This window comes from Eubalaena glacialis, chromosome 17, assembly GCF_028564815.1.
Source record: "Eubalaena glacialis isolate mEubGla1 chromosome 17, mEubGla1.1.hap2.+ XY, whole genome shotgun sequence".
In the NCBI taxonomy this organism is placed as follows: Eukaryota; Metazoa; Chordata; class Mammalia; order Artiodactyla; family Balaenidae; genus Eubalaena; species Eubalaena glacialis.
This window is the reverse complement of record NC_083732.1, coordinates 22,703,569-22,721,381: the sequence shown is the minus strand read 5'-3', so window position 1 is coordinate 22,721,381 and position 17,813 is coordinate 22,703,569. Positions and strand designations below refer to the sequence as shown.

Below are 17,813 nucleotides of genomic sequence, written 5' to 3'. Positions count from 1 at the left end.
ATAGGAATCATTATCCCGATCCTTAGGATAATCATTACATTGTATCTGTCTTTTTTCCGGGCTTCAAGCTGCCTGTGGCTCCCCACGTTAGTATACTGACATGACTGGGCAATGCCTAATTTGACGGGCTCTTTCTGTACTACCTACCTCCTAATCATGACAGTCTTGTATGCTATACATAGTCTTCTTTACTGATAGGGAATTTAGAAAATACAGGAAACCATGGGCTTAATAGCTGAAAGTGGAATTAATGTATTATTTTTCTCAGGTAAAATGTCTTAAGACTCCTTAGGCCAAAGTTTTAAAATGAAATCAAAAATTTCCTGGAATCATTTTGCAAAGGTGAATGCCCACGTAAAGTACACTAGGACTTGAATCCAAGGAATAACACATTTTTAGAGCCTCCAAATTTATAAACTTAGTACAATTCTGCATTACTTCTTAAGGCAACTGAAGAAAATAATTTTGTGATAAAATAAATATTGATTTTATTAACATAGTTATTTTAAAAGTTTATAAAACTTTTAAAAAATGTTAAGGCTCTATCAGCCTCATCAGTTGTTATTTCTTTTCTAGAATCTTGGATAAAGGAACATTCATTTGAGGGGAAACATGGTGTAAAATGGGAAGATAATCTAATAGTGAAGATAGTTATATCTCTTCCTGTGTGATGAACTACTCCTAAACTTGGTGGTTTAAAACAGCAGGCACTTTATCTCCTCACAATTTGTGAATCAGCAGAAAGGGCTGGGATCTCCTGGGTGGATCTATCTTGCTTTCACCTGAGGCGACTACTGAGGCTGCCATCATCTGGTTACTGGACTGAGGCTGGTTGCTTTCATATGTCTGGCCATTGGTGCTGGCTGTGGCCTGTGCCTAGTCTCCACTAGGTTAGCCAGGCTTCCTAACACGGCAGGTTTCCATGAGGACAAGCCCTAAAGCACGAGTACTATCCAAGCTTCAGCTCTTGATATGCCATTGGGCCAAAGCAAGTCACATGACCAAGCCCAGGTCAAGGTGGAACGAAACTACACAGGGTGAGAAAACGGGGGGGAGGGGCATTTGCACTGGGGGTCAGTAGTCTAACAAACTGCTGTAATAACTATATAAAGAAAAGCACCCCAGAGGACAACTGGTAATAAATAAATGTGTGCGGGGTGGGGGGGGGGGTGGTTTGGCATGGGGGGGGGCAAAGGCAGTAAACAGGGGCTACCAAAATCTGAAGATTCTGGAATTTTTGGAAAATCCACTGGGATTAAAGGAGTTACACAACCATGTTCTGACACCAGAAGAAAGGTCCCAGTTGAGCATCAGGGAAGTCTAGCACTCTTCCTCCATTGCTTCAGTTTTCATGTTTCTTTGACTCAGCATATTTTTAGAATGAATCATGACTTTCTATAAATGTTTAATTTAGTTTTTCAAAGAAATAGTGACCTCACTTCTATCTGCTGTGCCACAAAAATGCCGTAGAAAAAAATTCCTTCTGTTAAATCGCTCACCAGGTGAAATTGTATGTGTAACCCAGTAACGAAGAGGTATTAAGAATCGCCACAGCCGAGCCGGCCCTCCGCACCACGCAGCCAGTGGGTGAGCCGGGAGCCGAGGAGGTCACCGTGGGAAGGAGGGGCGGGGGCAGCGTGGCAGCCTCCTTACGTCTCCGTGGAGCCGCCTCCGGCCTCTGGTACAGGAGTCGTCCGCAGCAGCCGGCAGTGGCCAGCCTTGCAGCGTTGTGTTCTAGGTCAGTAGCTTCTAAGACTCCAGTTGGATTCATTGGAGTAGGCAACGTGGGGAATCCAATGGCAAAAGATCTCATGAAACATGGCTAGCCACTCATTATTGATGATGTGTTCCCTGATGCATGCAAAGAGCTTCTAGATGCGGGTGAAGCCGGTGGTGTCTTGCGCAGCAGATGTAGCCAAAAAAGCTGACAGAATTATTACAATGCATCAATGCGCTAGAAGTTTGTTCTGGAGCAAATGGAATTCAAAAAAAAGTGAAGAAAGACTCACTATTAATAGATTCCAGTACTGTTGATCTTATGGTTTTGAGAGAATTGGCCAAAGAAGTTGAGAAAATGGGAGCAGTTTTCACGGATGCCCCTGTTTCTGGTGGTGTGGGAACTGCTCGGTCTGGCAACCTCACATTTAGGATGGGAGGAGTTGAGCTGCTGTGGTGCGTGGGCTCCCACGTGGTGCATCGTGGAGCTGTTGGGACTGGCCAGGCTTCGAAGATGTGCAAAAACTTGCTGTTAGCTATTAGTAGGATTGGAACTGCTGAAGCTATGAATCTGGGAATCAGTTTAGGGCTTGACCCAAAACTCTTGGCTAAAATCCTAAATACGAGCTCAGGACGATGTTGGTCAAGTGACACTTATAATCCTGTACCTGGGGTGATGGATGGAGTTCCCTCGGCTAATTACTATCAGGGCGGATTTGGAGCAACACTCATGGCTAAGGCTCTGGGATTAGCATGAGGCTCTGCTACCAGCACGAGGAGCCCAATCCTTCTGGGCAGTCAAGCCCATCAGATCTACAGGGATGATGTGTGTGAAGGGCTACTCAAAAAAAGACTTCTCATCCGTGTTCCAGTTTCTACAAGAGGAGGAGACATTCTGAGTTTGCCCTCTGGCTGTGAACACTTTTGAAACCAAACTGTGTCTTGGAGCCCCTTATAGCTCACTCCACAGGAAAATGGGCTTAATCAAAGGTCAACTGTCTGCTTTTGAGTGTCTAGGTCAGGGGTCCGCAACCCCTTGGCCTCGGACAGGTACCAGTCCGCAGCCTCTTAGGAACCGGGCTGCACGGCAGGAGGTGAGTCACAAGCAAGCCAGCTAAGCTTCATCTCCCGCTCCCTATGGCTCACATTACCGCCTGAACCTCACACACCCAGCCCCCCCTCCCTGGAAAAATTTGCTTCCAGGAAACCGGTCCCTGGTTCCAAAAAGGTTAGGGACCTCTGGTCTAGGTCACAATAAATCCTGGGATTTTTCACCCATTTTAAACTGCTTATTCTTTTTATCTATTTAGCAAACATATCATCTGTAATTTTTTTTTCTGCAAGCCACTGATGGTAACTGCTAGCTAGCTAGTTGATTGGCCTTTTTCAAAAGTTTGATTCCTGAGCATCTTCAGCTAAAACGCTGCCTACTTCAATCAGGATATTATTTACTCCACTTTACAAATAAAACCAAAATTTTTTTCAACAGGATAAAATCTATCCTCGAGGAAAGAAAAGAAATTGGTGTAAGAAAAGGTGTTAGAGAAAGGGGAAGTATAGTGAATTACTACCTGTGTCCCTCAGAAAATTTGTCCTGTTGATATTCTTGCATTGAGGTTACTGGTTTATTTTCTAGGAGTTGATAAAGCAAGAGAACTCCTTGCTGCATGTTATGTAATTTGGACTCTGTTACATTATCTCGGTGTGCCCCTCTTGTAACAACTTCCGATACTCAGCAAACTTTTTTTTTATATTTTTGCTTCCTTGTACATTTTTACTGCATATTTTTTGACTTCAAAAGAATGACATCTTTAGAACTGTTTCAGAGCCAACGATGATATGTGCTTTAGATAATTATTACACTATGCTAAATATAACCATATTATTTTGAATTCAAATAAGTTTCTATGCTGATAAAAAAAGAAGCACATTTCATCAATGTTTAAATAGTATCCTTCCTCCTCTAAAACTTAAAATAGGATTCAATCTGATTCCTAAAGGGTTATTTTCTTCAACAACAAGAGCTGACTTAGGCCATTTCTTGGCAGTGGAATCTGAGCATAGCGGTCCCTGTCTGACTGTCCTTTGATTCTCACTCACATCCTCCTGGGTGAATGTGATGGATGGGCATGCCCTTGTGACTTAGCTCACTGATACTGCTCCTGATGAGGGTTAACGGCGTGGGCCACTTTAAATCTTGCCCAGCAAAGTGCTGACATATGGGGTTTCCTATCAAGTATACCAGATATTCCACAGTAATTTCATAATTTACACAACATAAAAGCACTGATATTGAGCTTAGGAAAGCATTTCATTGAAACAGATACAGAACACTACTCTACAAAATTGTTTAAAATTTGTGAGCAGTTGCATTAAATAAACTCTAATATAAATTAATCTAATAGAAGTAAACTAAGAGTTACAAAGCTATTGGTTGCTTCAGAAGCAGTGGCTACGGATAACTTCAAAGTTGTTTCCTCAATTCATTAAGAGGAGCAACTATTTGCTGTCAACTTATTCTTGGGGAAGCTTATTCCTTAGTTTGATGCTGATTCGCGTTATGAATATATAGGAACCATTACTGGTTCTTCCTTTCCATATTCAGTGCACCATTATACTTCTATCCTCTTAAGATCTGGATATCTGTTACTGCTACTGTTGGCTGGAGCCTGGGAGGGGGAAAGCTATCAACAAAAAAGATAAACAAGTGTTAAAGATTTGTAGCATACTACTGAGACTTTTTATCTACTATAATCATAAGAAATAATAATTAAAACTACTTATAGCCTGGTCAGTGAGACCTTGAGTAAATTTTGGAAGCATCCATGTTTCATAGAGTTTCAGGGGATGGATATTTCCTGTTATTAACTCTATATCCTCTTCACCTGGAACAGAGAGACCTTTCTCTGTTGAAGCAGTTTTGTCTTTTTCCTGGGCATTTTCAGTTTTCTCTTACTAGAGACTTGTAAAGCTTACATATACAAACTTACACATACACGTATAAAACAAAGAAGGGGTAGAGTAGTCTTGAGAGGACATTGTTTTGTAGCAGGCACACAAGACAGATATAATATTCCCTGATTGCATTTGCCTCCCTAGACCCATCTCCTTTGTGGAAAGCATCAGCATTCTGACTGGTCTCTGCACCCCACTAACTGGACGGAACACTGCATTGGCATTCTTAGGGAGCACTGATGGTCACTCCGGAAACTGTGGTTAGAGCTTGTGCAGCCAAAGTGCACAGGAAAGAAACAAATATACTTAATATAACATGCTTACTCTGTTTTTCTTAATTAGCACTTATTCCCTGTAAGAGGTTGATTTCTCTGTTTTGACAGGGAGTAATCGAACTCTGTATTCGCCCAAACCATAAAATTAGAGTTAACATACCTCAGCTTTTCATCCTACTGGAAGAAACGTATGAAATTTAAAGTTATTTTTTAATTGCTGCTGTTTAGAATGCCTGAAGCCCATTCGCTGAACTTGTTAAAGAACAGTGTTAATGAGGGTATTTTTCATTTCTTTTTTTCCCTACCACAGCATGAAGTCTCAGCCCAAAGTGTGCCCTGTTTCCCACAATAGAGACAGGGGAAAAAGTGCAAGTCTCTCATCACAAAGCGTGAGACAACTACAAATACTTCTCTCCCAGAGTTAACATTGATGAGAGTCTTTGTGGAAAAGAACTTCCTTTTTTTGCGGGAATACAGTAGAAATGCAAGTTGTATTCTCCACAATTTCACTACTAGAAAAATAATTTCATAGTCCATACTTTTTATTGGTCTTCTTAAAAACATATACAGTGTTTACAATAAGGAGTAAAAGAGAAGATTTTCAATGCAATGTTTCAAGGAGCATTTTCTAAAGGCAGGATCCAGTCCCAACTTTGGAAAATTAACACACACCTATGAGATCAAAGAGTCACCTGCAAAAAAATTTTATTATGTTTTTCTTTCATACTAGTTTCCTAAAGATGCATTGTTACTTCTTGGTAATGTAATAGTGAGAAATGACTATATGGTGGCCATTTGAGGAAGAAGTAGCTCTTGCATAAGTGTCTAGTGACCTTATCTCTTTTGATACAATACCTCTTGGTTTCAGAGGCTTGCACAGATTACCTCTGAATGAATAAACTTAGGAAGATTTTTCTAACTATCAATTAGTCTAAAAGTAGATTTAGAAATCTACTTCTGAAGCAGTTTTGTTAAGTAATTATTGGTCAATTCTCTTTCTGATTGGTACTTCTTTCTGCAAAACAAATCCCTGTACTTAGAACAATTAATACCACCATCCCTGGCTCCTTGATTATTACACAGTGATGTTTCTTGAGAAAAAAGCTTACCCTTTCTTTGGGGAAACTTCAGTCCATGAAATAAAACTTCATTAAAACTAGATCTGCTTCTAATGCCAGTGTTATGCAAATCAGTATCCCCTTTCTTTTGACTTTCCAGGCTGTGTGAAGAGAATGGTATGGTTTGGTTTAGGAAAGCTTGTAGCTTAAGAGGATTGCATTATGTTTCTGTGTCACTGGGGGATTTTATTTCAATACTACCTTATATCCTGTTCTGGAAAAACACCATAGTCATTCTCTTACTTATTATTAAATAATTAAACACTGCCCTTTGTTTACTTTCCCCTTTTGATCAGAAGACTCCTCTCCACCCTAGGCCTTGATCTGAGTTCCAATTCATCAGCTTGTAGTAGCTACACTTCTGATTTCTGAAGTCAGACAGATATGGGTCCCATTTCTGGCTTCATCAGTTATAATTTAGCCTCTGATATATGCATACCAGAGCTGGCAATGACAAACATTTTGCTTCTCCTTATTTTCCCAGGGTTCTTTGCATTTTAATAGAGGATCACACTATTTTAAGTAGAGTTGGGATGGGGTGGAAAGAAAGAGCAGGAAAACATGCTTTTAGGAAGATCTGAAATACAAATCACATGGAGGTAACTGCTTGAGAGAAAACCACCCCTACCTGAGTATTGTCAATAAAGTAGCACAGGGAGGCAAACGAATAAATTGTTCACTAAATATATTCTTCTTTAGAAGAATAAAATTCACAAGAAAGCCTCATTGCAAATAAAATATATTTGTTTTCCTAAAGGAAGATATTTGAAAAGCAGTAGTAAATACCTACTTTGACCTTCTGTGTCCCTAGTGTTCTATTTCCACTAAGTTTTATGAACACTGCATAGAGGAGGAGCCTGAATCTCAAAGACCGTAAGTAAGAGATGGATTCCAGAGCCTTTGCAAGGTCCATTATGCCCCATGACTTCCCGTTGCTTGTGCTGTTCATCCAGATAAGTGCTCGGGATACCAGAATGAATACATCTCTTTCAAGAGGTTTTTAACAGACATTAGATAATAAACAAGTACAACACCTAACAAATAGAACAGAATGCTTTATTTAAAGCGGAAACAGAATAAATGCTCACCTAGTATCGTTTAAATCCCCTTTAAATTATTTTTTGAATCAACATGTTTATATTTGAGGGTATTTTCTTATTTTTTCCTAGTTCCTTTTCCTTGCACCTCCTTTGTTTTTCTCTTTTCCCAACTGAAATGTTTATGGTTTCCAAAGTAATTACTTCTTGAAGGAAGTTTTCATGTATACTAAGTGCTACCTAATGGAAGCCATAAGCATAGAGTCTGCTAGCATTTAGAGTGGTATAATACATATGCCAGGTTGAATCAAGTGAGAGAGAAGGTTAATCATTCTTTTAAATTGGCAGTGTTGCCGGAGGTGGATTAATATGCTTTTTGAATCTCTTATGTGCTGTAAGGCTCCTTGATCACAATCACTATGTTCATTCTTTAGGTTTTGAATTAGAGGTGTCTCCTGGGGTCAGCTGGGCCAACTCCCTTAATCTCTCTGGCCATATTAAGTGATAGTTTTCTCATTTCAATGCATGATCTATGTTAGAAGGAGTGTTGACTATACCAGACTCTTAACGTGGGCACCCAGAAAGTGGAAGAATCTCTCTACTGGTGATTAATCATAACTCTTTTCATTGTGAATATAGTCCTTCCCTTAGGTAAGGCAGGAACACCATGAAAAATAGAAAGTTCTCGGGTGTCTGTGGAAGCTGGAGTGCTCTCGACCTGTCAGCTCACTGGCAGAGCAGGCTTCGTCCAGACACTAGAGAACAAAATGTGAAATTGGCACCAGCCAGCCTCTCCATTGCACAGGATATCCCTATTTAAATTTGACAACCAGGATATTTCACAATTTGAAATTCTTGTCATCTGGTTTTCTTTAGTTTCTTCTTTGGGATGAAAAGACTGAGAAGCTTGTTAAAAAATCTGGAATTCTGATGGTGAGGCTTAACCAGATCTACTGAGTCATCAATCAGCAAACATTGACCAACGCTTACCATTCCCCCAGGTACTATACTAAGGACCCAGACATGTCTCAGATAGTGGCCTTGCTCATTCACTGTATTTACAGTACTTTTTTCTAAATGTAACCAGAGCTCAGGTAAAGACAAGACATTGATTTGAGTCTGAAGTAAACAAAGCTGACTGGTCTGATCCCTTCAGTTCCCAGAATTATTTTGTTTCAGGTAGTAATTTTCCCAGACCAATAGAACAAAGTCCTATCGTCTATTTATTTAATATTTTATCACAATAGTCCTTGCCCCTTTGACCTCTAGTGAGGAAACTTGCATAAGAAACTGAAATATGCTTAGGTTCTATGCGTAAGTGCAGATAATGATATGAATGCAATTGAAAATGAAGGCCAAAGGTAGAAAAGGCAGTTCTGAATAGATTAAGTAAGACAGAAGGTATTTGAAAAATCAAGTAGAAAAGATACAATAAGGAATGGAGAGCTTCTGGAAGTTTTCCAATAGGTGAGGGGTTGGTACATCTTTTTTTTTAAGAACATGTCTGGCAGTTGTATGCCAGAGAAAGTTATAAGGGGGTTGACTATATGCATGAAGTCCAGTGAGAACACTATTTCTGTAGGCCACTGACGGTGTTCTGAGTGTACATTCTATAGTACTAGAAATTAAGTTAGGAAAGAAAGGGTAATCTGATGTCATTTTAAACGAAATTTCACAAATTATTAGAGCTAAAAGGTGTCTTTATTCACTCAGCCAACACGTTGAGCACGTACTATGGGGCGAGCACTGTGCTTATGGGTAAGAGATAACAGAAAACAATAAAGGCCAGAGGAACTCAAAAGAGAGTGTGAGAGATGCATAAACAACTCATTACGATCGAATAGGGATAGGCTATTAAATAAATAGATCATAAAAATGTAACTTTGTAAAACAGAACTTGGAGTAAATAACCCTGCTAGGGGATATTGAAGAGGATGTCAACAATGAGGAGGTCTTGGAATTAGGTTTTGAAGGTCAGTAGGAATTTTCCACGTGGAGAGAAAGTCAGGGGCATACCAAGCAGAAGGAACATCCTGGACTTGAGAACCAACACAGTATATTTAAGAGATTATAAATGAGATTTTTTTGACTAGAGCATAGGGTATAAGTTGCCAAATGGTAGAAAATAAAGTATAAAAGTTAGGCTGGAATAAAAGTATAAAGTGTCGTAATTCTTATGATGAAAGATTAGTGTTTTCCTACAAAATGGGTTACTTATAAATATTTTAAAAATAGAGACCGTTGTGTAAGGCTTGAAAAAACACTAAATCAGAGTTGTACTGAGCTCGGGCTTAGTGGTGAAAATTTCTGTATTTTGTTTTCCAGGTTGGATACTGTTACAATTCTTTAACATTTCTTTTTCTTAAGTAAAGGCATCTGGTGAAAATATGGGATCCATTTTATCCTGGGGAAGTTTTGTCTTAACCTTTCTTCTATGTATTTTTTCTATTTAAAATGCTTTTGCATAATCTAATCATATGAAGTTCGGATACTTGAAGTACCTGCTCATATTCTCTCTTTGACATAATTGGGAAGTCTTCTCTAATCTTGAGACTACCATGACTGCTCTCTTATGTTGGTTATTCCTGTAGATGAACCAATTTTACGTTCATATGAGTGATTAGTTAAACTTAATCCTCACAGATTGATTCAGCAGGTCTGAGAAGATATCTCAGAATATGTATATAGAGAGATACACAATAAGAACTTACAGTAAGCACAAAAACAGATAAAGATCATTCATAATTTTTCATAAGATCTTATTTTCTCTCATTTCTCTCTTATTGTTTTCATAACTTTTCTTTAATCATATGGAAAAGAAGGGAATTTACATGGCATAACAAAAGATATGCAAAACTTAAGGAAACACAATTTTCTTAAATTTCTCAAACTTATTTGTATAGGATTCAGAATACACTTAAAATGATTAAATGACTTAAGCTAATTCTTTTTTATTGCAAACTGTTTTAACCCCAGTTAACCAAGCAAGAAACTGAGAGTCATTCTTTACTCTTCTCCCCTCCCTTAAACTCTGATTGGAACAATCCCTAAGAGTTGTCATAATTATACTATATATATATATATATATATATATATATATATATATATATACACACACACACACACACATATATGTCCATTCTTCTCTATGTCCATGGTCATATCTTTTACATTTCTTACTCAGATGCAACATCCCAGTTCACTTTTTCCCTGACTCCAGTATTATTTCTGTCTTATTTATTCTCTGCATCGCAACCTAAATTTCGCTCAACGGCTTAGAGCTCTTCGATAGTTTCTCTTTAATTCTGGGGAAAAGGCTTCAAGCACTGTGCTCTTGCCTACGAGTCCACCCTTATCTGGTTCCTCTATCCTTACTTAGCATCTCCTTCTTCCATAAATTTTCAGCAACACTCAGTAGACTTCAGGGTTAGACTTCTCTTAATGCTGAACTTTCTCCAGGTTATATCATCAATTTGTATCATTCTTTACCCATTCAATCCTTGGTTAATGCACTCTCATCATATAAGTTTCAAAATAAACATTGAATCTCTGGCTTTTCGTGACTTCCATTAGAGATTAAATTCCGTTTCAATGTGTTCTTATAAAACCTGGCTGTCCAGTTACCTATGAGAGGTATAGTTATATTTTATAGTTCATTTCCCCTGCTACATTGTAAACTCCATGTGAACCATGTCCTTATTTACCAGTGTTGTAGGTACTCAATGGATATTTATTCTGTTAAAAGATTTATTCTGTTAAAAGTTAAGAGACTGTTTTATGTTCCATAAATAAGAGAAAATGTAGCTCAGAACCAAGTAGTGGCAAGAGGGTTGAATAAAAGTGGACAATATTGAGAGATAGTAGGAATTTAGGTTAGATAGTACTTGGTTACTGAATTAATTGTGAAGGTGAGGGATGATTATACAGAGTCCAGAGTTTTATTATTTTTTTAAATTAATTTTTATTAGAGTATAGTTGCTTTACAATGTTGTGTTAGTTTCTGCTGTACAGCAAAGTGAATTAGTTATACCTATACATATATTCCCTCTTTTTTATATTTCTACCCATTTAGGTCACCAGAGAGCACTGAGTAGAGTTCCCTGTGCTATACCATAGGTTCTCATTAGTTATCTATTTTATACATAGTAGTGTATATATGTCAATCCAAATCTCCCAGTTCATCCCCCCCTTCCCCCACCCCCTTGGTATCCATGTGTTTGTTCTCTACATCTGTGTCTCTATTTCTGCTTTGCGAATAAGTTCATCTGTACCATTTTTCTAGATTCCACATATAAGTGATATTATACGATATTTGTTTTTCTCTTTCTGACTTACTTCACTCTATATGACAGTCTCTAGGTCCATCCATGTCTCTGCAAATGGCACTATTTCATTCCTTATTATGGCTGAGTAATATTCCATTGTATATATGTACCACATTTTCTTTATCCATTTCTCTGTTGATGGACATTTAGGTTGCTTCAATGTCCTGGCTATTGTAAATAGTGCTGCAATGAATATTAGGGTGCATGCATCTTTTTGAATTATGCTTTTATCCAGGTATATGCCCAGAAGTGGGATTGCTGGGTCACATGGTAGTTCTATTTTTAGTTTTTTAAGGAACTCCATACTGTTCTCCATAGTGGCTGTACCAATTTACATTCCCAACAACAGTGTAGGAGGGTTCCGTTTTCTCCACATCCTCTCCAGCATTTATTGTTTGTAGATTTTTTGATGATGGTCATTCTGACCGGTGTGAGGTGATACCTCCTTGTAGTTGTGATTTGCATTTCTCTCATAATTAGTGATGTTGAGCATCTTTTCATGTGTTTGTTGGCCATCTTTGGAGAAATGTCTATTTAGGTCTTCCATCCATTTTTTCATTGGGTTGTTTTTTTTTGATATTGAGCTGCATGAGTTGTTTATATATTTTACAAATTTATTTATGTTTATATATTTTGGAGATTAATCCCTTGTCAGTTGCTTCATTTGCAAATATTTTCTCCCATTCTGAGGGTTGTCAGAGTCCAGAGTCTTCAGTGTTTCCCCAGTATCCAACTTGGACAACTGTACAAATAGTGGTGGTATAAATGATGTAGAGAGATGAATAGTGGAAGTAAGTTTTGAAGGTAAAATTAATCGTTCAGTAACATCACATAGTTAATTTTAAGTGTCCAGGTTATATTTGGGCAGAGTTTTTCAGTTGGCAATTAATTAGGTTTGTAAGAGACTCAGGAGAGAGATAGGTAAGCTTTAGGTCAAGATATGTGATATATATGGTGGCTGGAATCACAAGAGTAGATGAGACCATCTATCAAGGGCTGAAGAGAGCTTCTGAGAAATACACATCTCTTGGGAGAGGGCAAAGTGAGAGTGCCCAATGAAAGAGTTAAGGATGTCCAGAGGCAGGAGGAAGACGTAGCAGATTAAGATGCTGCTGTTAAGGTGAAAGATTTTTCTGAGATGACAAGTTTGATCAACAAAATCAAATATTGATGAAAGGTGACATAATGACCAAACAATATTCATTCAATTTAATCACAAATTAAATGTTGGTGAATGCAATTACAGTGCAGTTAAGTAAGAAGAAAATAGCAAAATTGTGTGAGTCATGAGGTACATAAAGAAAATACAGACAATGAGAATAAATACAATTTTTGATAAACTGTACTGTGAAATTAGGAAGAGAAAAGGTAGCTAGAGAATTATTTGGCATCAAGCAAGAGTAATTTTTAATGGGAGGGGGCCAAAATAAAATTGCTAAAGAGGAAAACCTTGACAATACCAATGAGATGGGAAAATGAATGGAAGATATTGAGCAAGTGAGAATAGGTATTTATAAACTATGTAGAAAAGCTATCCTTGTAAGTAAAGAGAAAAAGTTAGTTAGGGGTGTTTTTGCTTTATAGTCTGTGTTTTCTCTGTGAAATAAAAGTTTGATGGGAGGTGATGTCACCTCGAGATAGTGCTCATCAAATATCCTAGGTGCTTATCTACATTTTTCATCCTCCTTTGTAGTTAGACTGTTGTCCTTTGATTAGTTGTGGCCAGTGGCAAATAAGCAGAATAAAGTGTATCACTTCTGAGCTGAGGTTATTAGGAGCCAATGTCCCTCTTGTCTGGTCCTCTGCTATGGTGACATTGGAGGCCACATAGTCCAGATGACGTGGCTGCAAGATGGATCAGGACCATGTGATCTGTAAGGGCTTTACTTAGTAGAGAAATAACTTACTAGTATTTCACACTGAGATTCCTGTGTTAAATAGATCTCCCTGTGAGAGCTCAGAGAGAATAGCGAAGGCTGAAATGACAAAGACAGAGGGAGAGATGTTGGTAACATAAGGATGGTGCCTGGCAGATAATATATTAAGTGGTAAACAAAGCTGCTGCAGTAAGAGAGAGAGTATATAAGAGATGAGAAGAAGACCAACTGTATGTAGTATCTAGCGCTAAGGAGTGAGGAGAGAAACAACTGAAAAAAAAAAAAAAAGGAATGATCGGAAAGAAGTTAGGTGGTATGCCAACAGAAATCATAAGATTGCTATAAAACATAAAGGAAGGTAGTTTTAAAAGAAGCACCATTTAATGGAGTCAGTTGTTTCCCAAAGGGAAAATCCTATGGGAACTGAAAATAAACCATCTGATTTGATGACTAAACTTTTATGAACAAAAGTGGAACCATTTCAGGAAAGTCATGGGAGAAGACGCTGTGTTACAGTGGGGAGAGTAATCAATACATTGTGAGGAAAGGTGCCTTCATTTCCAAGAAATGCCAATTAAGAAGTGAAGAGAGCATTTAAAGGGAAGGGATAATGTAAGAAAATTAAAAAAAAAATTTTAATTAAGGAAACTTGAATAATTCCTAGACAAAGAGGAAGGTATTAGTGAGAGACTGAAAATCAGAGAAAGCTATCTTAAGATGTTGTTATGGACTGAATTGTGTCCCCCCAAAAATTATATGTTGAAGCCCCTCTCAATTTTACTGTAGAAGATAGGAGATAGGTCCTTTAGGGAGGTAACTGAAGTTAAACGAAGTCATAAGGCTGGGGTAATAATCTGACAGGGACTGATGGTGTCCTTATAAGAAGAGGAATAGATTCCAGAGATCTCTCTCCCTCTGCTCATAGAGGAAAGGCCGTGTGAGGACACCGCGAGAAGACAGCCATCAGCAAGCCAGGAAGATTGTTCTCACCAGAAACCAATTCTGATGGTATTCAATACCTTAATCTTGGACTTCCACCCTCCAGAACTCTGAGAAAATAAATTTCTGCTGTTTAAGTCATTCAGTCTATAGTATTTCACTATAACAGCCCAACCAGACTAATACAGACCTTCATGTACACTGCAATATACAGAAGCTAAACAATGACTGTGAGCCAGAGATTACATCTTGAACAGAAGTGTAATGACGCTTGTGGTACTCATAACTTCACGAATTTTGTCAGAAAGATGTGAAAAAAAGTCAGTCAAACAACAGTTCTGATAGTGGATATTTTCTTTATGTTTTTTCCTTATAAAACTGACCTAGAGGAATGGAGGATGCACCCTTAAAATATAATAGCCCTCAAAAATTATAATAACTATTACACTAAATAATTATAAATAATAAAATAATTAAAAATAGCCCTCAAAAATATTAAAGGAACAATTGCTTTATTAGCCAGACCAGGTACCATGCTGCATGCACTTTATATCACTTTCTGTATTTTCCCATAAGTTCTATATGATAATTATTTCCATGTTTCAGATTAAGAAATTGAGACACAATATGACACTTGTGGTAGCTAAACCAGATATTAAACCCAAGTCTTTCAATTTCCAAAGCATATGCTCTTTCAGTCCACCATGCCACAAACTTCTGTGTGTCTCACTTTGGACCGAAGTCAAAAGAACACTTGAACAATTGTTTTTTTGATGTCAAAGTGTGTTTTGATTTGTTGTGTATTTTGTTTTTTAGAGTATGTAGACATTTTTTCCTTTCCTGTTCAACCGCAGTTGTCTTTTTCACTTTTAAAATTTGCCAAAGATAGCAGAGGTGGAAAACACCGGAAAAGGGGCATTACTTTAAAGTTTCCTCAAATAAAAGTATTATTTGTAGTTTGTGAAAAATGTTGTTGGTGACAGACACTGTGTCTTTTTATTATACATATAGTGCTGCTTTTTCTTTGTATCACCTTCTTTTGCATTTCATCCACGATTAAAATCAGGATGAATTTGTGGTAAGGCCCACTCCCATGACTCTTTCCACCTTCACCCAAACCAGTAGACACTGCAATTTCTTTTCAAAATGTGTTATTAGGTGAGAGATATAGTTTAAATTTCCAGATCAAAAAAAAAAAAAAAATGCTGAAAAGAGGCAATCTTCAGGGTGTTTTACTGAGCATCCAAACCCTTGGAGTTTTTCTGCCACTTGCTTTGTGTCTTTCTACACATTTCCTTGTATTTCAAATTTTCTTCCTAGGCCTTTTATAGTTTGTAATCTGTCCTAGGAGAATTTTCTCTGGAAGAACAGAAAAAAAATTCCACAAAAGAAGAGTAGGGGCAAAATCTTCTCTTTTTTTCTTTGCTTTTAAATTGTTTATTTTATCATTAACACTTTCTTACAGTTCAAATGTGGTTAAGGAGCTTGAAGTATATTTACAGCTGGGCAAAAGGTCAAAGGAAGGAGGAATAAAACTGTGAAATATTAGAAACATTATGATATACTGCAATGATTATTTTGACAACTTGAGCACTGAAAGTAATTATACATTTTAAGATAAGAGGCAGCTAATTTAAAATTAATTATAAACATATGAATATATGTGGTAAATAATTGGCTTGTATGAAATATGGAAAATGTGTGCAATTGTGAAGAAATAATAGCAATGAGGTTAGAATTGGCCCAAAGTGCATTACTGAGCAGGGAAATCCATTCATGAGGGAAAACAGGCAATCCCAATAAGAGTTAAAGTAATTTAAACATCTATGATAAAAAAACTACTAAATGAGGCAAACTGTTTAAGCATCAGAGTAGCTAGTTGTACTAGAGACATATAAATGATCCACAAATTAAGTATATTTCTCAGAATAACACAAAATGAATCCATTTCAATGATAGAACAAAATAAACATCAACTGAAATTATGTGAATTTTAGACATACCCAGTAAAGGCAGTATAATACACATATACAAAGTAATTTGTAACTGAAATGGCACAATATTCTCAAAGTTAAAACTATGTAGACATAGAAAAAGGACACTTATGTTTAGTGTGTGACTAAATTATGCAGATAACTTTCATAGTATTCTCTATTTCTTTAAAAAATCGTGAGGTAGAAGAAACAAAACAGACTGCAGACTGAGATACAATCTCTTCTGTAGCTGTTATACTTTAAAAATCTAGTATGTGCTGGCTATTGCACAGAACTGAGGTTTCTAAAAATCAGATTCTGTTCTTAACTAGCTATCCCTTTCAAAGACAAAGCAAGGCCAAGGGAGATTTTACACTTAATGTAGGAGAATGGCTCAAAGTCCCAGGAAAGAATGCCAGTGAACATGACTGGACTGGTATACAGACCTCCTTTGTCTAGAGGATTTTGATATAAATGGCCTAGGAAAAGGCCAGACAAAATGTTACTATGCCTACTTCTACCCTAGAGGCCAAACTTAATTTTGAATATTACTGTCTTCAGGTTGAGGAACTGTCAGCATGTTCCTAGACATTAGAAAAGCACAACAAAAGAGTAGTTTGTGTATGTTTATGTATGTGTGTGCATATGGGTAAGGGCAACGAAAAAGGGAGTGATAGAGATGTAATGGAGACAGAGAGAAACTGGGAGAGAGAGAGAGAGAGAGAGAGAGAGAGAGAGAAAGAGAAGCAGCACGTAAGCTGGATATTTACCCATTTGCCATAAAGATGTGTATTCCAGGCCTCCTTCCTTCTCTACTTTTCTAGGAGTTGGGATTTGCAAAATATAGTCATACTCAGACCTTAGCTGTATGCTTTAACTAAATGTTCTTGTGATCAAGCAAAGCAATTCTTCCTTTACAGAGTAAGGCAAGAAAGGAATAGGAGAGAAGACTGAGCTCCTTCAATAGGTCAACAGATAAATTTGTCATTTCTGTTTACAAATGAGGAAGCCAACAGAGTTTTATAATTTCCATTTGTCAACAAAAGAAACCAACAAACAAAAACCAAGTATTTATTCTTAGGTACTTGTTATGGACTGAATGTTTGTGTCCCTACCCCACCAAATTCATATGCTGAAATCTAATCCCCAGTGTATTTGGAGGTGGGGCTTTTGGGGGGTAATTAGATCACAGGGACGGAACCCTTATAAATGGAATTAGTGCCCTTATAAGTAGAGGCCAGAGAGCTAGCTAAATCTCTTTTTGCCTTGTGAGGGCACAGAGAGAAGTTGGCAGCCTGCAAACTGGAGTAGGGTTCTCATCAAGAACCCTATTATGCTGTCACTGTGTTCTTGGACTTCCAGCCTCCAGAACTGTGCAAAATAAATTTCTGTTGTTTATAAACCAGCCAGTATATGGTACTTTGTTATAGTAGCCCAAACTGACTAATACAGTTCTTATTCAAGACATGTCTTATATCCAAGATTATCTATATATCTATGTATATATATATATATATATATATATAATTTGTGGAAATAGAATATACTATTGATCAAAATAGAAACTTGTGGAAGTTTTAGTCAACAAATATTTACTG

General features: G+C 37.4%; 1 pseudogene; it reads left to right on the top strand.

The window, feature by feature from the left end:
- Nucleotides 1-2,615, top strand: part of LOC133077012 (3-hydroxyisobutyrate dehydrogenase, mitochondrial-like) — a 43,415-nt pseudogene extending 40,800 nt beyond the window's left edge.
- The last annotated feature ends 15,198 nt before the right edge of the window (nucleotides 2,616-17,813 follow it).